Genomic DNA, 26,383 nt, shown 5'->3' with positions numbered 1-26,383 from the left:
TAAATCGATGAACAACAGGATGACAGTGATACAGTGCTCTGTATTGCAAACCATAATGCCCTAAAGTAGAGAGAGAGTATGGGGGAAGTTGTCTGCCACAGAGGCGGGGGAGAGGGTGGGAAAGGGGGGGTATGCTGGGGACATTGGTGGTGGGGAATGTGCACTGGTGGAGGGATGGGTGTTGGATCATTGTATGATTGTAATTGAAACATGATCATTGTACGATTGTGACTCAAACATGAAAACTTGTAACTATCTCACAGTGATTCAATAAAATTAAAAAACTTAAAATAAGAAGTGCTCATCCTGGCTTGGTACTCAAAGGGCCTCTCTCAGGGGTGCTCTGGGGACCATGAGTCCGGGCCTGTCCTGTTTGAGTTCTGTGCTCTATGGTTGCCATTAGAAACGCCTTTTTTTTCCTTTTTGGGTCACACCCAGCGATGCTCAGGGGTTACTCCTGGCTTTGCACTCAGGAATTACTCCTGGCAGTGCTTGGGGGACCATATGGGATGCCCGGGATCGAACCCAGGTCGGCCGTGTGCAAGGCAAACGCCCTACCCACTGTGCTATCACTCCGGCCCCGGAAACGCCTTTTTTCCGCGCATATTTTCTCTCCCATTCATTCCAGTCCATGCCACTTCTCCCAGACGTTGAATCGCTGGCAGAAGTTTTATTTCCCTCCCTCCACTTATTGTTTTCCCTTCATTGTTGCTGATGTGAGTTGCTATGACCAGGAGGATGACGGTCACTGTGCCACTCTGCGTCCGCCCGCCTTTCAGCCTTGGGATTCCGGAAGCTGCTGTGTTTACCGCGGCGAGTTGCGGCTTTCCTTGCTCCCCTCTCCCGTCCTCACTCAGCGATGGTGAGTTGGCGGCTGGTGCATAGCAGAGCCCCGCCCCGCGCCTTGTGGCTCCAGCAGGTAGGGAGGGACGGCGACTCCTGGCTGTGAGAAACGGCCTTCTCCTCTCACTTCTGCATTTCAGCCCAGTCTTCATCCTTCAAGACGCAAAGGATGCTCTAAAATAGAACAACAATGTTGATGCAGAAAATAACCTAATTTTGTACACAGATTGAGAAAAGACCGTCTCTGGGTAGATTTCCTCTCTGGGACTTGCAAATAGCAACTCTGACCTAATTACCCACTCAAATCTTTAGTTTTCCCGCCTCTCTCTGCAGCATAAACAAAGCAATCCCTGGGCCTTTTTTTAGTAAGCCACTTAGAAGGCTATTGCAACTCAAATAAGATGCTTTTTAAAAAAAAATTTAAGATGCTCTTTTTGGAAAAAGAATTTATTATTATTATTATTATTATTATTATTATTATTATTATTATTTGTTTTTTGGGTCATACTTGGCAATGCACAGGGGTTACTCCTGGCTCTGCACTTAGAAATTACTCCTGGAGGTGCTCAGGGGACCATATGAGATGCTGGGAATTGAACCCAGGTCAGCCGCATGCAAGGCAAATGCCCTACCCTCTGTGCTCTAGCCCCTCCAAAAAAGAATTTTTTTTAAATAAAAGATTCTTGATCCCAAAAGTCAAAATTGGAATAGCAACAACCCTTGGTTAGGAAACTGTCTGTTATTTCTAAACTTTCCTCTCAGTGAATCAAAAGATTAATTTGAGTTTCATTCAGCTCAAGTCCAAGTTCCTGATATTTGGAACTGGAAGAGTCTAATACATAAGAACTATAAATGGGCGAGGGGCAGGCGGAAAGATAGGACAGCAGGTAAGATGCTTGTCTTGCAAGTGGTTCAATTCCTGGTATCTTCTTATATGGTTCCCTGAGCACCACCAGGAGTGATACCTGAGTGCAGAGACAGGAATAAGGCCTTCTGACTTACTCCACTTGGCCTGAGACACTTCCATTCCATCCAGGGTGCAGCCTATTGCATGACTTTATTCGTTCTGCAGCCACAGAGTGCTCCATTGTGTATACACACCTCACCTTCCTTAACCTCTCATCTGCCAGTGGGCACCTTGGTTGGTTGAATCATTTCTCAACGCCCTTGGGGTAAATACCACAGAGTGGGATTGCTGGGTCACATGGCAGCTGTCTTTCTGCTTTTCTGAGAGATTTCCACACTCTTCTCCATAGGCTTAACGTTCCTACCAGCAAGAACTGTTTCTACGCTGTATCCCTGCCATCACAATTGCTCCCAATTTCTCTGAGAAGTGTATTCTCGCGGGGGTGAGGTGGTATCTTGTTGTTGCCTCCCTTCGGGTTTCCCTGAGAACAAGTGATGATGAATATTTTTCCCATATAAAACAGGCTGTTTTGGTCACTGGAGCCAACCATCAGGGCCCTTTATTTTTTAAAATTTATTTTTATTTAATTAATTAAATGCATTTGTTTATTTGGCAGAGGAACCCAGGTGTGTGTAATCCCATCAATGGCTAACATCCAGAGAGAGACTTAAAAGCAAGCTCTCAGAAGGGCGCGGCCGCAAAGCGGCTGCGTGATGTCTTGTAGCCTACTTCTCCCTCTGGGAGAAACTGGCAATCTTCTGAGAGTTTCCTGCCCACATGGGACAGTCTTGCAAGCTTCCCATGGTGTATTCATATGCTAAAATCTAGTAACAAGCTGGATCTCATTCCCCTGACCCTGAAAGAGCCCCCAGTGCTACGACACATCGACATCGACATCGTTGGGAGGGCCGAGTTGAGAGAGACTTCTAAGATCTCAGGGAAAGGACGAAATGAGAAGTTACTGAGCCCGCCCGAGAAATCAGTGAATAACAGGATTTCGTGATCGTGACCGTGATTATTTATTTATTTTTTTAATTTTTAAATCATCATTTATTTTTGAATCACCGTGGGGTACAGTTACAGAATTACAAATTTTTGTGCTTACATTTCAGTCATACAATGATCGAGTACCCATCCCTCCACCAGTGCCCATTCTCCACCACCAATGTTCCCAGTATCCCTCCCACTTCCCCACCCCTTCCCTTCCCGCCTCTGTGGCAGGGCATTCCCCTTTGCTCTCTCTCTCTCTCTCTCTCTCTCTCTCTCTCTCTCTCTCTCTCTCTCTCTCTCTCTCTCTCCTTTTGGGTGTTGTGGTTTGCAATAGAGGCATTGAGTGGCCATCATGTTCAGTCTATAGTTTATTTTCAGCTCGAATCTCCCATCCCAAGCGGGCCCTCCAAGCACCCTTTACCTGGTGGTCAGGGCCCTTAAATTTAATATTCTATCTGGAGGCCACATCTGGCTGTGCCTGAGGGACGCTGCATTGCTAGGGATTCAACACTGGGCTTCCACAAGTGAAACATGTTTCTCCTAACTTTGATGCCCAGTCTCTGGCATCTCATTTGGTCCTCTTACTCACGCCCAAACTTAATACTATTTATTTATTTGTGCTTTTGCTTTTGTGGGTCATCACACACAGTGGTGCTCAGGACTTGCTCTCGACTCTGCGCTCATGCATCACTCCTGGAGGGGCTTGGGAGACCATCTGGGTGGTCAGGGATCAAACCCACATCATCCACATTCAAGGCAAGTGCCCAGCTTGCTGTTCCATCTCTTCACACCCAAACTTAACACTCTAGACACTAGGAGAAATGTCATCTTGATAACACAATAGACTGGCAAGGAAAATTATTTGTAGAAAACAAGCAAAACAATAGAATTGCATTTCCTAATAGCTAAAATTTCCTGTTAACGGCTATCCAGGAAACAGGATAGTCTTTTCTTCAGGGTATAAAAGTGTCTAATCCCCAAATAGCTAATCTCTGCATTGTTTCAGCAAAGTGTCTCTTAAAATAGAATTTGCTTCCTCTTTAAAATGTTACAATTGGTCTTGAAATGCTGCTAGAAGGATTGGTGTGGTAGTTTTATGATGATAAAATAATATTTAATTAGTATTGTAAAATAGAATACTTCAATTAAAATCCAATTGAAAATAAAATATTTCAGTAAAAATTAAATTTTTAAAGTAAAATTTTAAAGTAAAAAATAAAATTTAAAGTAAAATAGAATACTTCAATTAAAATCCAATTAAAAAATAAAATATTCTGATTAGCATCAGTGTACAGAACTTAGTTTCATTTATAACAGTCATAAATCATATAGGAGTAAAAGGCAATTTAGTGGCCCCAGAAAAATACCACCAGTTCATTGTTAAAAAATTGTGACTCCCAGTTCAACAAATGGTGAGGGCTGGAGAGATAGTCCAAGGGGCTAGAAACTTGCCTTGTGTGAAGCCGACACCAGTTCAGTCCCCAGCACTGTATAAGGGCCCTCAAAGGACCAGCGGTCACCTGTGTTCAGGAGTGACCCCTGAACACAGAGCCAGGAGTAGGCCCTGAGCACTGACAGGTATGAGTCAAAATACTAATACATACATAAATAAAATAAAACAATAAAATTATTTTACATTAGGTTCATTTGATTTTCAGTTCCATAAATATATCCTTTCTATTAAAAATGATGCAAGAGGGACCAGAGCGACAGTATATGGAGGAGGGTGCTTGCCTTGCACACAGCCAACGTGGGTTCAATCTCCAGCATCCCATATGGTCCCCTGAGCACCACCAGGAGTGAGTGATTCCTGCGTGCAGAGCCAGGAGTAACCCCTGAGCATCACCAGGAATGGCCCACCCACCTCCCGCCCCCATGCAAGAACAATCCCCATCAAATCACTCCTGAACACACTTGTAATCCCAGCAGAGAAACGAAGACATCAATATTGAGCCCCAGGCAGGGAGGAGGTAGAGAGACAGAACAGGGGAAAGGCATCTGCCTCACCTGCATTCTGTCACCTGCGGCTGACCCTGGGCTTCGAACATGGTCCCCTGAGCACTTTCAGATGTGGCCCTAAAACAACCCAAAAACCCAGGCCCGGATTTGGGGGGGCACTAAAAAACTGGGACGTTCGAAGGTTTTGCTTGTGTGGTTGGGTTTGGGTTTGGGGGTCACACCTGGCCGCTCACACTTGGTACTTGGCTCCGCTCAAGGCTCACCCCTGGCAGGGTTTGTGGGACCGTAGAGGGTTGAACGTGGTTGAACGTGGTTGAACATGGCCCAGCCACGTACCCGGCAAAGCCTTGGCTCCTGACACTGTGAGACGCCACCTGCGTGTGGCCTGGTGGTCCCCCCACTGCCAGGAACCTTGTTGAACAGAAAGAAAGGGAGAAAGAGAGCCTTAGGAGGGGGTGAGGTCGGGGGGTGAAACCCCATCCTTGCTGCATGTGGGTTTTGGGGTAACCGTCTCTCCTTGGGGAACCTGGAGCTTGAGAGGGTCAGTAGCCTGTAACCTGGGTGGGAAAGGCCATGGGGGGGTGGTGGGGTGGGCAGAGAGAGACGGGGTGGCTGGGTGGGTGGAGAAGTGGCTGAGCTGCCCCCCTTTCCAAGGAGGTTCCCCAGGTGACCCCTGGTCTTACCCTGGACTTGAGAAAGCGGGGGAGGAGGGCGGACCACTGAGGGCTGGCCGCTCTCTCAGCCTTCCGGCTTCCAGCCTGCACCCCAGCCGCCCCAGACGGGCTGAGTGACAGCAGAAACAGAAGCCCTGAACTCACTGGGGTCGGGGAGGGGCCCTTCCTGCTACTCTGGCCGGGCCCCGATAAACAGAGATTAAGGGGGAAAGTTGGGGATGTTTGTTTTTGCGGAGATCAAAACTCTCTCTCCTGGCGTTCACACAAGCCATCGAAAGTCGATCTGTCTCTAATTTTCTCTGGGTGGTCTCGCTTTGACATCTTGCCCTTCTGTGTTCCCCCAGGCATGGGGGGCTGGTGGTGGGGGGGGTACACAGTCTTCGCTTCCATCTGCGGCAAGCAGCTGCCTCCCGCTGCCGGCCGAGCAGAGAGTGTGTTTTGAGAGCGTCTCTGGAGTTCCAGGGTAACAAGGAAAGCTTACATATCACTGGGACCTTTGCACGGCAAAGCGTTGGGCCCTGCCACATTCGCGAATGTCCGTGAGAAAATCGCAGTCAGGAAACGGGACCCCCTCAGAGAGCTAACAGAACCCTCCTGTGTTTTTGGAAGGGGAGGGTTTGTGCCACACCCCGAGGTACTTGGGCCCGGGCTATTCTTGGCATGACTCAGGATCTACGGCAAATCCCTTCACTGCTGGACTCGCCCTCCAGCCCTTTTCCCCCACATTTAAAAAAAACATTTGAGTTCATTTATTTGGGGGGTTTGGTCCACACCCGGAAGTGCTCAGGACTTCCCTGGCTCGGTGCTCAGGGCTCAGTCCTGGTGGTACTCGGGGGACCATATGAGGTGCCAGGGTTAGAACCTGGGTTGGCCGTGTGCAAGGCAAGTATTCTCCTCGCTGTGCTACCACACCAGCCCCTTTAATTTTATTAAAGCCCCAGGATTTACAAAATTACTCGTAGTCGGCTTTCAGACACGCTCTGTTCCGGCGCTGAGTGCCTCCACCAGGGATCCCGGGCTCTCTCTTGCCACCCCCAGCCCCTGCCCCACACCCTCACGGGCACCGCTTCGAGTTTGGCTGTTGAAGTTTGGCTCTCTGTTCTCAGCGTTTCCATATTTAGCTACGCCTCTGCTTAACACCGCTGATACCCACGGGTCCCCTTGACCCCTTACTTCCTATCCATCTCTTCCTCCCTCTCCTCTCCTCTCCTCTCCTCTCCTCTCCTCTCCTCTCCTCTCCTCTCCTCTCCTCTCCTCTCCTCTCCTCTCCTCTCCTCTCCTCTCCTCTCCTCTCCTCTCCTCTCCTCTCCTCTCCTCTCCTCTCCTCTCCTCTCCTCTCCTCTCCTCTCCTCTCCTCTCCTCTCCTCTCCTCTCCTCTCCTCTCCTCTCCTCTCCTCTCCTCTCCTCTCCTCTCCTCTCCTCTCCTCTCCTCTCCTCTCCTCTCCTCTCCTCTCCTCTCCTCTCCTCTCCTCTCCTCTCCTCTCCTCTCCTCTCCTCTCCTCTCCTCTCCTCTCCTCTCCTCTCCTCTCCTCCCTTCCCCTACCCTCCCCTCTCCTCCCCTCCCCTCCTCTTCTCTCTTCTCCCCTCCTCTCCTCTCTTCTCTTCTCCTCTTCTCTTTCCTTTTCTTTTTTTTTTGTCCCCCATTCTTAAAGACTCCCCCGAGAGGAGAGACAGCCTTGCTGTTTGGAATGAGTGGGTGAACTCCACTTTGGAGCAAGCGCAAGCTCCCTGAGGGCCAGAGATTTGGGGTGGGAGCTGCTGAAGGGGTTCCTGCCTTGTCAGGGTTTCCCCACAAAGTGGAAGTGGGGGAGTAGGTGAGGACACATTGCCACAGACCTGAGCTCACACTTAGTTTGGGGGTCGTGTGGTGTTTAGGGGCTGCTCCCCACTGATCCTTTTTTTTTTTCTTTTTGGGTCACATCCGACGATGCACAGAGGTTACTCCTGGCTCATACACTCAGGAATTACTCCTGGAGGTGCTTGGGGGACCATATGGGATGCTGATCATTGAACCTGGGTCTGCCGTGTGCAAGGTAAATGCCCTACCCGCTGTACTATCACTCCAGCCCCCCCCCCCACACACACTGATCGTTTGGGGTGCAAGGGACTACACCCAAGCCTCCTACCAGCAGTGCTACATGGACTCAGCCCTTTGAGCAGCTCTCGGGGTCCTGGGCGGGAATGATCCTTCTGGAAGAATTCTCCCTTGCTGCTTCTCTTTAGAACCATGGCCAGCCTGACCCTTGGAAGGATATTCCTCTGGCCCCGTCTCATGGAGCGGTCCCGGAAAGTACACACATGTGCCATGTTACAATCCAGGGTGTCTAGTGAAGTTAGGGTGCAGAACTGGGGTTATGGGGTCCGCTGAAGTCAGGGCACAGAACTGGGGTTATGGGGTCTGCTGAAGTCAGGGCACAGAACTGGGGTTATGGGGTCCGCTGAAGTCAGGGCACAGAACTGGGGTTATGGAGTCTCACCTGGCCAAGAGTCCATTTATAATTTCTAACTCAATAAATCAAAATTTTTGTTTGTTTCGGCCACATCTGGTGGGTTCCCAGGGCTTACTCCTGACTCTGTGCTCACAGATCACTCCTGGGGGGCGTGGGGGACCCATATAGGGGGTCAGAAATCAAACCTGGATTTAGCACATGCACGGCAAGCACCTCACCCACTGTCCTGTTGCTCGGCTCCTATTCTTGATACTAAATCTCTGAAATCACATCAGCTCTTGATTCAGACTAGCCCCACATGCAGTGGAGACAGTCCCAGTGGTCAGCGGCTGCCGTGTAGGACAGGCCAGGCCGAGGTTGAGGATTCTGAGCTCCCTCCATTTGCCACATCACACCCCTTCTTTTTTTTCTGCTTTTTTTTTTAATCACACCCGGCGATGCACAGGGCTTACTCCTGGCTCATGCACTCAGGAATTACGCCTGGTGGTGCCCAGGGGACTATATGCGATGCTGGGAATTGAACCCGGATCAACGGCATGCAGGCAAATGCCCTACCCACTGTGCTATCACTCCACTCCAGCCCCATCACACCCCTTCTAAGGCTGGCATGGGAACAGGGTGGCATGGCATAGCCTTCATCACTTCTCTATGAAAACCCAAATATCCAGGTCTGCAAAATGGAATGTCCTTACCTAATGGGGCAGAAGGTGTCATTGTCACTTAGGATGACGCATCTCAATGGGCTCCAGAGTTTTCTCCCCAGGCATCTCCCCTACACACACACACACACACACACACACACACACACACACACACACACACACACACACACGTTCCATTTTATTAAGAAAATTCCAGAATTCTGTTTCTCTGTCCTTGGAGACCCCGCTCCCTGCAGAGGGGAGCAGGCGGCACTGCTCGTGTCCTCTGGTCATTCATTTGCAGGCTCCTGGACAATCCCTGTCGGAAACAGCGTTTGAAGCGTCCTCGCCTTCCCCAGGACATTTTCCTGGCTGCCTGCAGTCTCTTTCTGCCGAAAAAAGCCCCAAACTCCGAAGCCCGCTGATTGACTGCAAATCCTCAAGCCCCGCGGTGTGCGGGGGCATCTTGAATTCATTAAGTGTGTTTTTCCCGAGTAGATTTTAAATGTATATACTAAAATGAACGTAAACTTTATGATTGATTTTGCCCAGAGGAAGAGGAAGAAAAAGAGGAGAGGAAATTAAAGCTGTGCCTGGTGCATGAGGCTTACAGGAGCCTTAAATGCATTTGGATTTTAGGGGGTCTGGACAGCGCCCCCTCTCCATAACCTTTTCTTAGAAAGCCTGCTCATTTCAATTTTTTTTTTCTTTTTGGCCTCACCCAGCGATGGTCAGGGGTTACTCCTGGCTCTGCACTCAGAAATTACTTCTTTTTTTTTTTAATTTTTAAAATTTTATTGAATTGCCGTGAGATAGTTACAAGCTTTCATGTTTGGGTTACAATCTCACAATGATCAAACACCCATCCCTCCACCAGTGCACATTCCCCACCATCAATATCCTGGGTATATCTCCCCTTTCCCACCCTCCTCCTGCCTCTATGGCAGACAATATTCCCCATACTCTCTCTCTCTACTTTTGGGCATTATAGCTTGCAACACAGACACTGAGAAGTCATCATGTTTGGTCCATTATCTACTTTCAGCATGCATCTCCCATCCCGACTGGTTCCTCCAACCATCATTTTCTCAGTGATCCCTTCTCTATTCTCCCCTCCGCTCATGAAGCAGGCTTCCAGCTATGGGTCAATCCCCTGGCCCTTGTATCTACTGTCCTTGGGTGTCAGCCTCATGTGATGTTATTCTATACTCCACAAATGAGTGCAGTCCCTCTATGTCTGTCCCTCTCTTTCTGACTCATTTCATTTAGCATGATACTCTCCATGTTTATCCATTTATAAGCAAATTTCATGACTTCATCTCTCCTAACAGCTGCATAGTATTCCATTGTGTAGATGTACCAAAGTTTTTTAACCAGTCATCTGTTTTAGGGCACTCGGGTTGTTTCCAGATTTTGGCTATTGTGAACAGTGATGCAATGAATATAGAGGTACAGATGTCATTTCTACTATGCTCTTTTGAATCCTCGGGATATATTCCCAGAAACAGTATTGCGGGGTCATATGGAAGCTCAATTTCTAGTTTTTGAAGGACTGTCCATTTTGTTTTCCTGAAAGGCTGGACCAGTCGGCATTCCCACCAACAGTGAAGGAGCGTCCCTTTTTCCCCATATCCACGCCAGCACTGGTTGCTTTTGTTCTTTTGAATGTGTGCCAGTCTCTGTGGTGTGAGATGATATCTCATTGTTGTTTTGACTTGCATATCCTGATGACTAGTGATGTGGAGCATTTTTTCATGTGCCTTTTGGCTATTTGTATTTCTTTTTTGAGGAAATTTCTGTTCATTTCTTCTCCCCATTTTTTGATGGGGTTGGAGGTTTTTTTTCTTATACAGTTCTACAAGTATCTTGTATATCCTGGATATTAATTCCTTATCAGATGGGTATTGGGTAAATATTCTTTCCCCTTCCGTGGGCTCTTTCTGTATTTTGGTCACTGTTTCTTTTGAAGTCCAGAACCTTCTTAGTTTGATGTAGTCCCATTTGTTTATGTTTGCTTCCACTTGCATGGTCAGTGCTGTTTCGTCCTTAAAGATGCTTTTAGCTTCAATGTCATGGAGAGTTCTGCCTACATTTTCTTCTATGAACCTTATAGATTCATGTATGATATTGAGGTCTTTGATCCACTTTGATCTGACTTTTGTGCCTGGAATTAGACAGAGGTCAGAGTTCATTTTTTTTTTCTTTTTGGGTCACACCCAGCGATGCTCAGGGGTTACTCCTGGCTTTGCACTCAGGAATTACTCCTGGCGGTGCTTGGGGGACCATATGGGATGCCGGGGATCGAACCCGGGTTGGCCGCGTGCAAGGCAAACGCCCTACCCACTGTGCTATCGCTCCGGCCCCCCAGAGTTCATTTTTTTGCAGGTAGCTATCCAGTTTTCCCAGCACCACTTGTTGAAGAGGGAGAAATTACTCCTGATGGTGCTTGGGGGACCACATGGGAATTGAACCCAGGTCAGCCACGTGCAAGCCCCATACACTGTACTATCACTCCGACCCAGCCTGCTCATTTCTGAGAACATGATCATGATTGATTGATTGATTGATTTTGCCATGCCCGGGATTGAATGCATTAGAATGCATGCAAAGCACTTTACACTTTACCACTAGGCCACATCCCTGGCCTGGCAATCCTGGGGTGTTTTTTGGGGGACATAGGGGCATAGCCTGAGGTGCTGAGGGCTTACTCCAGGCTCCTTGCTCAAGCGTCACTCCTAGCAGTGTTCTGGTGACCCTGTGTGGTGCCAGGGATTGAATCGGGGCAGGCTGCTCACTAGGCAAGTGCCCTACCCACTGTACTGTGTCCCCACCCTCCTTTTACAATCCTGTTGTAAAAGTCCCCCACGCACTGTAGGCAGAGCATTGGTAAACGTGAAACCGTCGTGAAATTGTTCTCACTTCAGTTCTGTGGATTCAATTTCCCATCTCCAGGTTGTGGACTGTGGCATCCCTTGGGGTGAACGTTCATCAGTTAGGCTTGAACCCTCTGGAGACGGACTGAGAGCAAAGGGCATTCAGATTTGACTCGGAGCCTGGAGGCTGAGTGAACAGGTAGGAACGGTTCTGTGGAAGTTGGGTTTGTGGGTGGAGTGCAGCTCCTGGAACTTCCAGATGTTCTGATGCCTTGCAGGAGGGCAACCCTAGGTCGGTTTGGCCTTCTCTCTCCCTAGAAGTTCCTTTTATTTTTATTTTTGGTCTGGGGGCCACATTTGGCACTGCTCACAACTTAGTCCCGACTCTGTGCTCAAGGATCCCTCTTGGCAGTGCTCAGGGACCATCTGGGGTTCTGAGGATCCAACCCAGGTCAGCCGTGTGAAAGGCAAGCACATTACCTGCTGTGCTATCTCTCCAGCCCTGGTCCTGGGTTCTTCAGAATCATTTGTGGTCTCTGAAAATGTCAGGATGACATCACTTGCACATGCTGGCTTTATGGATAAAATGCATCCACACATGTGAAACTCTGAACTCAGCGATTAGCTCCAAATAAATGCTCTCTGCTATTTGCTTCAAATCTCGTCTCTGAAACAATGTGATGTATGTTTATCAGCTCACTGAGGCATCGGATTTGAATATTGGAGCTGCTAATTTATAGCCATCATCTAGGCAACTTCAAGAGTCTTTTTTGGGGGAGGTGGTAGGGATTGGGACCGCATCTGGCGTTGCTCAGGAGATAGTCCTGGCTCTGTGCTCAGGAGAGACCCCTGATGATATTTGGGGGTCATGTGGTGCCGGGGATTGAATTGGGTTGGCCACATGCAAGGAAAGTGCCCTGACCCCTGTACTGTTGCTCTGGTCCCAAATTAAATCATCTTTCTTTGCCTTAGTTTTTTTCATCTGTAGGATGAGGATAAAAATAGTACCTAGCTGGGGGGGCTGGAGCGATAGCACAGCGGGTAGGGCGTTTGCCTTGCACGCAGTCGACCCGGGTTCCTGGAAATGCCCAGCATCCCATATGGTCCCCTGAGCACCACCAGGAGTGATTCCTGAGTGCAGAGCCAGGAGTAACCCCTGTGCATTGCCAGGTGTGACCCAAAAAGCAAAAAAAAAAAAATAGTACCTAGTTGGACCGAAGTCATAGTACAGTGGGGAGGGCATTTGCCTTGCATGCAGCTGACCCCATTTCGATCCCCAGCATCCCAGACGATCTCTGGGAGTGATCACTCCTGGCAGTGATCCCTGGCACAGAACCAAGAGTAACCCCTGAACACTGTTGGTGTGGCACAAAAAACAAACGAATCGTACCTTGCAGTGCTATTTTGAGGATGACATGAGTGAAACTCTTAGAGCAGATCATCATAGGGCCAGAAGGAAAACTCAAGGTGCTGAACGCACATTTGCCTGCAGACAGCGTGGCTTCCGTTGCCAGCACCTCACAGTACCATCAGGAGCAAGCCCCAAGCAGAGAGCCAGGAGTAGTTCCAAAAGCACTGCTGGGTGTGGCTCCAAAACAAACCCAAAGAGAAACCCTTGGGGTCACACCCAACGGTGCTCAGGGCTTATGCCTGGATTTGGGCTCAGGGATCACTCCTGGAAGTGCTCAGGGGACCATATGGGATGCTGGGAATTGAACCGAGGTCAGCCACCTCCAAGGTAAGTCCCCTACCTGCTGTACTATACCTGCAGTACCAAATAGCTGTATTTCTGAGTGGTAAAATCAGGGCTGGAAGTCCATTTCATTATATGTTAAGTCATTTAATATTCCTCTTGGTATTTTTAATCTTTGGCTACCTAACTGTGTAGTAGGTAGCCTACATGTCTAGCTGACATAAATAAATAAATAAATAAATAAATGTATATTTATATTAAAGCTCAATCAATATTAAGTCATCCTAGCATTGCATTGGGTGATTAGCTTCTCTCCTGAATATACATACACATCCACTCTTCTCATGTTTTCCTAACTATTGAGTAAGCTTCTGGAACAAGATTAGTGAAGCTAGATGAAATAGACCAAGTTTAGCCGTTCCAATCAACAGGAAGGATGTCTCACACAATATGTATCATTTTTCAAGAAGCCTCAAAGGCTCAGATAATAGGTTCTGGATTTGCTCTCTGGAGTGAGACCCCCGTGGAAGCTGCCCCGTGGGGTTGGCCATAAAAATAACAAACTACTAGTTAATCATCTGCATATGTAGCCAATGCGCTGGTGGCCTCCTGGGAACAGAACTTAATGGGACTTTATGGAAGTCAGACCTCTGGATAGGCAGTGCAATTGGAAGTCAAGAAAAACATAAACAGCCTAAGCAGGATTACAGGAAAGCATATACAGTCTGATTTCATGTGTTTGTGGAATTGTGTGTATAAATCTGTATGTGCATCTGGGTGTAGAATGTCTTAAAGAAAATGTAAGGGGCGGGGTATCACTGGGCAGTAGGATTTGGTGATTTCTTCCTCTGTACTCTCTTTTATACAGAAAAATATGTGCGTGTGTGTACTTATGTTGTCTGTGAAGACAAAAAGAGATAGCACATATTTCTCTTTTTTTTGGGGGGGGTCACACCTAGCAATGCACAGAGGTCACTCCTGGCTCATGCACTCAGGAATTACTCCTGGCGGTGCTCGGGGGACCATATGGGATGCTGGGGAATTGAACCCAGGTTGGCCGCATGCAAGGCAAACGCCCTACCCACTGTGCTATTGCTCCAGCCCCCATATTTCTCAATTAAATAGACCTCAAGAGAAGTATTCTGCTCTACAGATGTCAAAAGTTTTCTCTGGAGCCAGAGAGATCATACAGCAGGCAAGGCATTCACCTGGTATGTGGCCGACTCCATTTGGGTCCCTGGCATTACAGATGATCTCCTGATCCCTGCTAGGATTGACCCCTGACCACAGGTCCAGGAGAAATCCCTGAGCACCATTGGATATGGTCCTTAAACCTAAAGATAGATATGAACAAGCCCTGAGAACTGCTGGGCTTGGGGCCAGAACGACAGAGGACAGAGGGTAGCATGCTGCCTTGCACATGATGGACCTGGGTTCAATCTCTGGCATCCCATACACCCCACCTCTGCAACCCCATGCAGGACTAGTTCCTGAGTACAGAGTCAGGAATAAGCCCTGAGCACTGCCAGTGTGCCACAGTGATCTCTGGTCCACCGTAGGGAGAACATATGTAGTGCCAGGGTGGAACCTGGTAGGCCGTGTGAAGGGAAACACCCTACATGCTACTAAAGCTCTGGTCCCTACAATGCTAAGTATCTTAGGCAACGTTTGGGATATTTTTACCTTTGTTTATATTCTTTTCATTCCTTCTTCTGCCATTAGTTTTGTTTTACTTGGTTCAAGAGTCATTCTGTGTAGGGACTGGAGTAATAGCAGAGCGGGTAGGGCATTTGCCTTGCATGAAGCTGACCCGGGTTCGATTCCCAGCATCCCATATAGTCCCCTGAGCACCGCCAGGAGTAACTCCTGAGTGCACGAGCCAGGAGTAATTCTGTGCATTGCTGGGTATGACCCAAAAAGCAAAAAAAATAAAGAGTCATCCTGTGTAGTTCCATTTTTGTCCCGTTGTGGTTTGCATGGAATCCATCCTATGGATCAGGCATTGAGCTGAGCACTGGGAAAACCTCGGCACACTACATCATCCCCTTCCACATTTTGCTTTGTGGTGGCGGGGAATGGGACCCAGGGCCACACACAGTCGAGATCTGAAGCAGGTGCTCTACCACCCAGAGGGGCCTCCAGCCCGTGTTTCTCCTATTTTTCCATCGTGGGGTTGCCAAGGCTTGAGCACAAGGCCTCACACGTACAAGGCAATCCATGGCGCGCTGAGCGTCAACGCCACCCTCTTGCCTAGGACGTGGAATTCCCAGGAAATGATTTCGATGAATCCGTATTCCAACATCAAGCTGACAAAGTCTCATAACTAAGTCTTGGATTGTGCGCTCACTTACTCATTCACTTTTCTCCCTTTTTTTTTTTGTGGGGGACACACCCAGTGGGGCTTGGGGACCACTCCCAGCTCTGTGCTGGGGGATCCCTCCCAAGGATGCTCAGGGTACCCTATAGTGCTTGGAAGCCAACCTGGGTCTCCCACTACTGAACAACTCTTCCCCTGTGGCTGTTCTTGCTGTGAGCAGACCCCCTCCCCAGCTCCCATGGCACTGATGGTGACGCTCGTACTTCCTGTATGCCTGTATGCTCCCTAGGGGGCACATCAGGTGGTGGCACAGCCGCAGGGCTCACCTCAGTGCTGTCCTCTCTTATTCTGGTGCAGGAATATGTGCTCCTGGTAGTTTCTGGGAATATATCCTGGAGAGTAAAAAAAGAAAAAGCACAGTAAAAATTACATCTGCACCTGTATGTTCATTGTAGCACTATTCACAATAGCCAGAATCTGGAAAAAACCCAGTGTTTTTTCGTCCAGAGTGCACAAGAACAGATGACTGGTTATAGAAACTTTGGTACATCTACACAATGGAATACTATGCAGCTGTGAGAAAAGATGAAGTCGTGAAATTTGCATATAAGTGGATCAACATGGAGAGTATCATGTTCAGTGAAATGAGTCAGAAAGAGAGTGACAGACCTAGACTGCACTCATTTGTGGACTATAAAGTAACAGAATGGAAGAGTAACACAAAGGATAATAGAGATAAGGGCCAGGAGGATCGCTCCAAGGTGTGGAAGCCGGCCTCACATGCTGGGGGGAAAAGGCAGCTGGGATAGAGAAGGGACCACTAAGTGAATGATGCTTGGAGGGCCCACTCGGGATGGGAGATACGTGCTGAAAATAGACTATGAACCAAACATGATGGCCACTTACTACCTGTATTGCAAACCACAACAGCCCAAAGGAGAGAGAGTCAAAGGAAATGTGCCTGCCACAGAGGGGGGGGGTGGGGGGTCGGGTGGAGGTGGCGGGAGGGATGCTGGGACCATTGGTGGTGGAGAATCGGCACTGGTGACGGGATGGGTGCTCGGTCATTGTATGGCTGAAACGTAATCATGAAAGTTTGTAAATCTGTAACTGTAACTCATGGTGATTCACAAAAAATTAAATAAATAAATAAATAAATAAATAAATAAATAAATAAATAAATAAATAGAACATGTGCTTCCTGTGGTGCTCAGGGTTTACTCCTGGCTCTATGCTCAGGGATCGCTGTTGGTGGTGCTCGGGGCACCGTAGGGGAGGCCGGAGATCAAACCCAGGTTTGCCGCATCTGAGGCAAACACCTTCCCCGCTGCACTCTCTCCCCAGTCCCCAGTCCAGTGCTCACCTTTCAGCCGAGGTATTCTCGCCTCCTTTTGGTGTGGTGCCATGTGTGCATTTGGAAATCACACACTGGCGCTGATGGTTGCACACGGAAGAGTTGCCAGGGTCACACTTAGCACATATGGGACACGGGGGACTGAACTCTCAACCACAGCTCTGCAGAGCAGAAGTTCAAAGGTGCTAAGCTGTTCCTCCAGGTCCCTCATTCACTGCCATATTGGTTTTCCGCTACTGTCGATGAAAACGCCCCAAATCTCTTTGGATGAACAACTCGCCTCACATTTTCGCATTTTTAGGCTAGCTGGAACTTCATTTGAATTTGTTTTTAAGAAGTTAATTGGCTAGGGCTGGAGCCATAGCACAGCGGGTAGGACATTTGCCTTGCAAGCAGCCGACCCAGGTTCGATTCCCAGCATTCCATATGGTCCCCTGAGCACCGCCAGGGGTAATTCCTGAGTTCAGAGCCAGGAGCCAGGAGTGAGCCCTGGGAGTGACACCCAAAAAGAAAAAAAAATTGGCTAGAATGGCAAAAACAAAAACAAAAAAAAGTTTGTATTTCTTTGACTACTGATATGTTTGCTCATCTCACATTTCTTTTTTTCCTTTTGGGTCACACCCGGCGATGCTTAGGGGTTACTCCCGGTTCATGCACTCAGGAATTACTCCTGGCAATGCTCAGGGGACCATATGGGATGCTGGAAATCAAAACCGGGCCAGCCTTGTGCAAAGCAAACGCCCTACCCGCTATACTATCAATCCAGCCTCTCATCTCACATTTGTGCTCACTAATTTTATTTGTGGGTTATTTATTTTCAGGAGTAATGTCTTACCTATTTTTTTTTCTTTTTGGGTCACATCCGGCAGTGCACAGGGGTCACTCCTGGCTCATGCACTCAGGAATCACTCCTGGCGGTGCTCGGGGGACCATATGGGATGCTGGGAATCAGGTCGGCCTCATGCAAGGCAAACGCCCTACCCGCTGTGCTATCGCTCCAGCCCCTTATCTACTTTTCTTGTCTCTGTTATGAACATGTATGGGCAGGCTGCTGACTTTATGTCATGTTATTCATATCATTTTTCAGCCTGTTGGTGTTTTATTTTTGGTTGTTGGTTTTATTTTTATTTTTGACCTAGAGCAATTTCACATCTAGGAAATAAGCTGTTCATCAACTGCCTCTCAGTACTGAATGCCATTTCTCTATCCAGATGTTCACTACCTACTTAGTTCTCTCATATTTCAAAATCTAGGGAGCATCTTAATATATCACTTTAAATCATCAAGAATGTATTTTGGTCTAGGCTTACAGTGAATAACTAATAGAATTTCCTTTTGAGGTGGCCTGCCAATTATTTCCCAAGAAAGCTCCATTGTTCTTCCCCCACCCCTTCTCCACCTGCCCCCAGCGATTTGGGTGATGCTTTTAAAAAAGAATAGTTAGGTACCAAAGAGATAGCTCAATGGGCTGAACACATGTTTTTAAGTGTAGGAGGCCCAGAGTTGATCCCCAGCACCACATGGTCCCCCAAGCACCACCAGGAGTGATCCCCAAACCCTGGGCCGGAAGTAGCCCCTGAGCAATGCTGGATGAGCCCCCAAAACAAATGATCTATCTTAGAAAGTTAATTTTATTCTTTCTCTTCCTTCTCCTCCTCCTCTTCCTTTACCACCTTTACCTCTTCATTCACTTTAAGACTTCTCTGTGGTGCTGGATGCTATTTTCAGAGCAAGTTCAGGGGTCCCCCTGGCAGTGCTGGCCTAACCAGGGGTTCCAGCCCTTTGAGCCATCTCCCCAGCCCTAGTAGATTTTGTTTTGTGACAAAGTCATATGTGAACCTTAGAGAGTGCTCCTTTGATCTGTCTGTTCAGTTGAATAATTTTATCACATTGTTGAATACTATGAAATTTAATAGGATTATGATGGAAAGTATATAGAATACAAATGATGATAGCTTTACTATATATTTTATATACATATATTATGACCATGGAGTGATAGCACAGCGGGTAGGGCGTTTGCTTTGCACACAGATGACCCGGGTTCGATTCCTCCACCCCCCTCGGAGAGCCCAGCAAGCTACCGAGAGTATCTTGCCCGAATGGCAGAGCCTGGTAAGCTACCCATGGCGTATTCGATATGCCAAAAACAGTAACAAGTGTCACAATGGAGGCGTTACTGGTGCCCGCTCAAGCAAATCAATGAACAATGGGATGACAGTGACAGTAATTCATTTCTATGTTATGTATTTGTTATGCTATCCTGTACAATGTTAGCATTATTCTACATTTGTTTTTGTTTTGGGGCCACACTTGACAGTGCTCAGAGCTTACCCTTGACTCTGTGCTCGGGCTACTCGTGGTGGGGCTCAGGAGACCATGCCTGGTGCCTGGGCTCGGACCTGGTCAGCCAGATGCAAGGCAAGCCCCCTCCCTGTGGTACTGTTGCTCTGGTTCCATTCTCCTACTTTTGGACTCTTCTTTCTGCAAAAGAGATGAAATTCTACAAGCTTCCTTTGTCATTTGAGGTGGAAGTGTCCTAAAGCCCTAAATTATGAATTAATTTATAGTTAATTCACTAGCAGTGGACGTTTCCTTACCCAAGGGCAGTCTCTTCCCATGGAGTCTCTCCACTTATCCAATACTGTACCCACACTCACTTATCAAACTTTACATTTCTATTTCTGTTATGAAAGGTGTGCATGGATTTTTTAGAGTTTTCAAGTTTGAATTCCACTTGATGGGCTGGTGGTAGCTCGGTCAGCCTCACATTGTCTATTCTGTCTTCACTAAGTCATGTTCGCTGCGATGGGGTCTGTGGTTAAACAGGTTAGCAAACACAGTGGCCGGGTCAGTCTGTGACCATCGCTCCTCCCACCCCCCAAGGCCTTGTTATCTCGGGAACACTGGTGCTGTCTGCTGTTCTACCCTTGGCCCTGAGAGGACTCACCCTCCAGAGCAGGATGGAGTGTCCCTTACACACCTTCAAATCTCCTCTCCCCAGACCAATAGGAACTCAAGCACCTTATCTGTAGTACTAGCTATTGACCCCATTGTATGCTTTCCTTCCTTCCTTCCTTCCTTCCTTCCTTCCTTCCTTCCTTCCTTCCTTCCTTCCTTCCTTCCTTCCTTCCTTCCTTCCTTCCTTCCTTCCTTCCTTCCTTCCTTCCTTCCTTCCTTCATTTCTTCTTTCCTTCCCTCTTTCCTTCCTTCCTTCCTCCCTCCCTCTCTCCCCTCCCTCTCTCCACTCCCTCCCTCTCTCCCCTCCCTCCCTCCCTCCCTCCCTCCTTCCTTCCTTCCTTCCTTCCTTCCTTCCTTCCTTCCTTCCTTCCTTCCTTCCTTCCTTCCTTCCTTCTCTCCTTCCTTCCTCTCTTCCTTCCCTCCTTCCTTTCTCCCTCTCTCCCTTCCCTCCTTCCTTTCTCCCTCTCTCCCCCTCCCTCCCTCCCTCCCTCCCTCCCTCCCTCCCTCCCTCCCTCCCTCCCTCCCTCCCTCCCTCCCTCCCTTCCTTCCTCCCTCCCTTCCTTCCTTCCTTCCTTCCTTCCTTCCTTCCTTCCTTCCTTCCTTCCTTCCTTCCTTCCTTCCTTCCTCTCTCTCACTCCCCCTCTCTTTTTCTTTTTGCTTTTTTGGTGTCACACCGGCTATTCTCAGGAGTTACACCTGATTCAGTTCTCAGAATTTCCTCCTGGAGGAAAACAGCGTCTCACCTGTGCAAATCCCTGCAGTCCCACGTGCTTACACACTGTTGCTGGGGCTGGAGTGCGTATTCTGTCCATGGGAGTCCTGGACGAGGTCTTGGCCCTACACGGTCTCCCGAGCACCACCAAAAGTCACTCCTGGGCCCCAGCTCGGCTGTAGCCCCTGAGGATCACTGAGTACAGCCCAGAATCAGTAAGGAGAGACAGAAAGAAGGAAAGAACACAGGAATAAAAGAAGGGAGGGAGGAGAGAGGGAGGAAGAAAGGAAGGGAAGGAATGGAAGGGAGGAAGGGAGTATGGAAGAGAGAAAGGGAGGAGGAAGGGAGGAAGGGAGGAAGATAGACGGGAAGGAAGAAGGAAGGTAGGAAGGAAGGAGGGAAGGAAGGAGGGAAGTGAGGAAGGAAGGTAAAAAGGAAAAGAGGAAGGAAGGAAGGAAGGAAGGAAGGAAGGAAGGAAGGAAGGAAGGAAGGAAGGAAGGAAGGAAGGAAGGAAGGAAGGAAGGAAAGGAGAGAGGGACTGAAAGAGGAGAGGAGGTGGGGAAAATAGAGCAGGATCGAGGTGTGCAATGGAAGTCCATGTGAGACACCAGGAGAAACTTCTCCCGGCCAAGGTTCTGGAAGAAGCAGCCCTGCTGTCATCCTGAGCCAGGTTCCCAGCCTCCGGAACTGAGAGGAAATTCAACTGTGGCTTAGGCCTCCCGGGCGCAGACAGTTGTGGCAGCCCCAGAAGCTACTCCCTCCTCTAAGGTACGCTCAGCCCGACCAGAGGAGCCCTGGTTTCCCAGGGTGCTTTGGGCCACATTGGCTCAGGGGCCACTTCTGGCTCAGTGCCGAGGAGTGGCCCTGGTCATGCTTAGGGGACCCTGTGAAGCTCCGGGGATGGAGCCAGGGTCAGCAGCGTGCAGACAAGTAGCTGACTGCTGTACTATCTCTCCGGCCTGTGCTGGGGCCGGTCCCTGGCTACTCCTGGCTCAGTGCTTCAGAAAATGTTTATTTATATTAAGTGGATCAGATGATGTCAGAGTGCGGTGAAATGTTTTCTTTGGGGCTTTTGTCTCACTATTGCTCACATTAGTTTCATAAAAGAAGATTAAGTCGTATAAAATATGGGGGAAGGAGAGTGAACAAAGTATACCGAAGGGTAGCCAAAATCTATTGTTCTTTAAAAGACGACCAGAAACTGTTAGCCTGATTCATATTCATGTGAGACCCTAAAGACATTTTATTCCCCCATGCCAGATGCAAGAAAGAAAAAAGGGGAAATATTTATATTAAAATAACAGTTATATGGGGCTGGAGTGATAGCACAGAGGGTAGGGCGTTTGCCTTGCACGCGGCTGACCTGGGTTCGATTCCCGGCATCCCATATGGTCCCCTGAGCACCACCAGGAGTGATTCCTGAGTGCATGAGCCAGGAGTGACCCCTGTGCATCGCCAGGTGTGACCCAAAAAGCAAAAAAAAAAACAAAAACAAAGAAAACAACAGTTATATTGAATTTTATATATTTTTTACATACAAACTGTGGATGGGAGATTAATCACCTGGTCATAAATTATTCTCTTAGTGTCCTGAAAAATGTTTGCAGATCTCCTGTGTTCCTGACATATCTTCTTCTTATCTTACAGGAACTACGGAACCGTCCACCTCTCACCTTTGTAAATACATTATAGTCTTGGATCATTGAAGCTCTGTCAGTCTTGACTGACAGGGCTGGTGCCGGAAGGTCCGCCCCCACGGCCACAGATCACATGACCTCATCTTCCAACGCTGTGTGATCACACTCACAGCCTGTCTGACACCAGCAGATGTGTCAGAAACTGCTCTTCGGGGGCTCGCGGGGCTGTGAGGAAGACCAGAGTTGGTTTATCTTTTGTTTTTGTCAGCAAACTTTTCCTCTGGTTTAGAGAGCATGACACCAACCAAGTGCTACCTATGCTTGGGGTAAGGCGAGTCTTCCTGAATGAGCGTTTCTTAAAGGGGAAGGTTGGAGGCCGATGAAATAGCTCAATGCTCAGTAAGGGCTTTGCATGCAAGGGGCTTGGATTTGATCCCCAGCACCACCTGTTCCCCCAAGCACTGCCAAGGGTGACCCCTGAGCACAGATTCAGGAGTTTCTGAGCGTTGTGGAGTGTGCCCCCAAAACAAAATAGCAAAGAGCGAGAAGCAGAGAGAGAGAGAGAGAGAGAGAGAGAGAGAGAGAGAGAGAGAGAGAGAGGGAGGGAGGCAGAGAGGAAGTCTTAATATCCTGAAACGTTAGCAAAAATCCATAAAGAAGTGAATGCATGTGAGGTTGGAGCACAGCGGGTAGGGCATTTGCCTTGCATGCGGCTGACCTGGGTTCGATTCCCAGCATCCCATATGATCCCCGGAGCACTGCCAGGAGGAATTTCCTGAGTGCAGAGCCAGGAGTAACCCCTGTGCATCTATGGGTGTGACCCAAAAAGAAAAAAAGCTTAAAAAAACAAAGAGAGAAGTGAATACAAGTCTTTCGGAGCTCAGGTAGGTTTCGGGGTTGGAGGGTCCAACTCTCAGTAACCCTCTTTTGTGGGTGAGATTGCAGCTTGGGCCACACCCGGTGGTGGCTGGGGACTACTTCTGGCTCTGTGCTCAAGGGTCCTTCCCGACAGTGCTCAGGGGACAGTGTGGTGCTGGGGCTGGAACCTGAGACCCCTGCGTGCTGAGCTTGTACTTCACCCCTTCAGCCGTCTCCCAGGCCATAAGCACACTTCTTTGGAGAAGGAAGTTGTTGTTCCTGGAAGAAGATACATGAGAGAAGAGACCCTGAGGGCGGTCTGCTACGTTGGGGCTACCTCCGGGTCACCCCTGGCCAAGCGTCCATCGACACGCTCTCCTTGACGTGGGATGGAAAGCCTCCTCCCGCGAGTTTAGTACCTGCTTCCTCAAACATGTATTTCCTGAACACTGAAAGGAAAAGGAGATTTTTCTGGGGCTCTTTATTTCTCAAGGATGTGGAACAGGCACTGCTTAAAATAGTACAAAACAGCTGCGAGAGGTATAGTAGAGCCGCTAAGGTGCACTCAGCCACGCTGGGTTCACTCTTTGGCACTGCCTGTGACCCCCTGATCCCTCCAGGACTGATCCCTGAGCACAGAGCCAGGAGAAAGCCCTGAGCACCACTAGGTGTGTCCCCTCCACCCCCACACCCCCCAAAAAAGTACAAAATTGGAGACTATTATAATTTCCCAGGCTGCCAAGCAAAGTATCTCAATCTGGGGGTTTCAAGGAATAGAAACTCATTGGCTTACAGCTCTGGAGGTCCAAAGTCAAGGTTGTCAGCTAAGCTCCCCCGCCCCACTCCCGCTGGGAGAATAGCCAGGCCTCCCTCCATCTGCCTTCTGGCCCACTGTCCCTGCATTCCATGACTCTGGTGCTGTGTGACCTTCTCCCTCTGGCTCTTGGTCTCGTCTTTGATGACAACACATTGTGCTGAGACCATGACCCCGGCTCGCCACCGACCTCGTCTTAACTAATTACATCTGCAGTGACCCTGCTTCCGAAGAAGGCTGAATTCTGAAGGATAGAGGGTTACAATTTCTATATGACTTTTTTTGGGGGGGGGTTGGGGCAGGGAAAACCTTGAACCTATAATGAACCATCTCACTGGGCAGATTCTTTTTCTTTGGGATGGGGATTGGGGGGATCATGTGGTATTGGGGATCCACCCCTTTGAGCTTCTTGCTCAATCTGGTCTGATCTGGTCTGGTTTCTCAGGAGAGTTTGAATCTCGGTACATTATCACTTTTGGTACTCTTGGTGCCCAGAGACTGAAAATTCATCTTGATGAAGCCGAAAGGAATTATTTATCATCTTCCTTTTTCTTTGGAGACAGGACACACCCAGTGGTGCCTAAGAGTTACTCCTGGCTCTGCACTCAAGGATCACTCCTGGGAGTGCCTAGGGGACTATATACAGTGCCAGGGATCAGTGGTGTGCAAGGCAAGTGCTTGATCCTTTGTACCATCCCTCTGATCCATAAAAGGAGTTTTTGTTTTTGTTTGGTTTTGGCCACACCTGGTGAAGCTCAGGGATAATCAGCCTGGTGGAGCTCAGGGGACCACATGGGCCGCCAGTGATCAAACAAGAATCGGCCACATGCAAGGCAAGCTTCGTCCTGATCGAACTGTCTCTCCAGCCCAAGGAATTCTCAGATCACAGCATTGCAAGGAGAATGAGCCAATCAAATTGCAACAGACCAGGATTATAACTTGGCTGCAGGAGCTATTGCAACCAAGGGCCTTGAAAAGGTCAGAATCCCCCTCAGTCTTCTCTTTGGGCTTCTTTGCTTTCCCAGCAGCCAATAAGTTGTGGATGTTAAACTTTCTAACACTGAAAGGCTGGTTCTCAGGGACTGTCCCTCTTTGAATGAGAGCTGGCAGGCCATGGAGATAGGGGTGCTTGCCAGGACCGATGAACTCTAGCTAAAATGATAGGGTCCTTCCAAACCAAGGTAGTTTCTCCGTAACCATGTAGAAACAGACAGATAAAGCGGGAAACTAAACAGTTAATGTGGACAGATAACAGCATAAAAAGATTATTCAATTACTCTGTTCCCATCACCTGCCATTGAGTAGAACAGGTCAGAATTGTGTCCCAGATCCGTCACTCAAGACTAGAATTCAAATAGTGATTCCAGATTAATTGGAAGATTGATTAGTCAGAAGATTTTTATATGTGGCTTTTGTCCTTTTGGGATCGAAGAAAATCAAATATTTACTCATGGCGCTGTTACTTATTTTTTTTTTGGGGGGGAGGGAGGAAACAGACAATCAGGTTAGTAACTTTCACATGATTTTAAAAGTCTATAGCTTAGCAAGAGAGTTCTCCTTTAATTCCTTTCAAAGCATTTGCTTAGCCATGAGAAATAAACAATGATCCAGATGCTAATTAACTCTAGGGCTCTAGTGAGTGCATCGAACACACTTATCCATTCCGAGGTGATCGATGCTGAGTGTTTCACCAAATGAGTTGCAGAAGGCAAAAGCCATTTTCACTGTTCTCTGCTCAATTATAGAGAACAGGCGAAGGGAAAACACTCCCTTTCGTACAAAAATAACAAGTTCAAGGTTCTAAGTGACAGACTTATGGCTCTTCCGAGCACCTGGCCTGATTCCCAGCTGCCCGAAGAACAGTGGACACATGTGTCCCTTCTCTCTGAAAGTAGGGTGTTGCTACTTGTTTGATTTCTAGGTTATTAGGGGAGCCTGGGAATATTCAAATATTTTTTTCTCATAGAAATGAGTGGACAGTTTTCCCTCTCCCCGGTCATCACCGCTTTCCACGAGTCATCTGCACCTTCTCCACGGGCACAGCCCCTACCCACGGTTCTCAGACCACGGCTGAGTTTTAGGATCACCCAAGGGAACCCGAATTCAGGTTTGAGGGGGGCCCTGTGGGAACCCACACTGCTCTCTGTCAGCCGGCCCGGGCAGTCAACTCCAGCAATGCCCAGCGGCCACCGCCCCTCGTTCCTTCCTGTTTTCAACCTTCAGTCCCAGGCTGAAAGCCAAGTGTGGGCTCTGCCCCAGCCCAGCCTCCAGCAGGGTGCCCCCGGGGCCTTCACCTTGCCCTCCCACTCCTCACCTGACTGTCAAATGTGAGGGATGCAGGCAAAGGCCCTCAGATGGAAATTGCTGGAGAAACTGACTTCGCTGGTCTTTGTTTCTACAATTTCTAAAACTTGACATTAACACCAGGTGTGGGCCACCGGTGGCTCACACTTCAAGGTGATTTAATTAGTACAGATTGCAATACTGGCCTCAACAAACTAAAAAATTAAATTAAGGGGCTGGAGGGTTAGTATAGTGGGTAGGGCATTTGCCTTGCATGTGGCTGACCTAGATTCAACTCCCAGCATCCCATATGGTCCCCTGAGCACCGCCAGGAGTAATTCCTGAGTGCAGAGCCAGGAGTAACCCCTGTGCCTCATTGGGTGTGACCCAAAATACAAAATTGATTAATTAATAAAC

The sequence above is a fragment of the Sorex araneus genome, chromosome 4 (assembly GCF_027595985.1).
Source record: "Sorex araneus isolate mSorAra2 chromosome 4, mSorAra2.pri, whole genome shotgun sequence".
In the NCBI taxonomy this organism is placed as follows: Eukaryota; Metazoa; Chordata; class Mammalia; order Eulipotyphla; family Soricidae; genus Sorex; species Sorex araneus.
Note: the sequence above shows the minus strand (reverse complement) of the source record.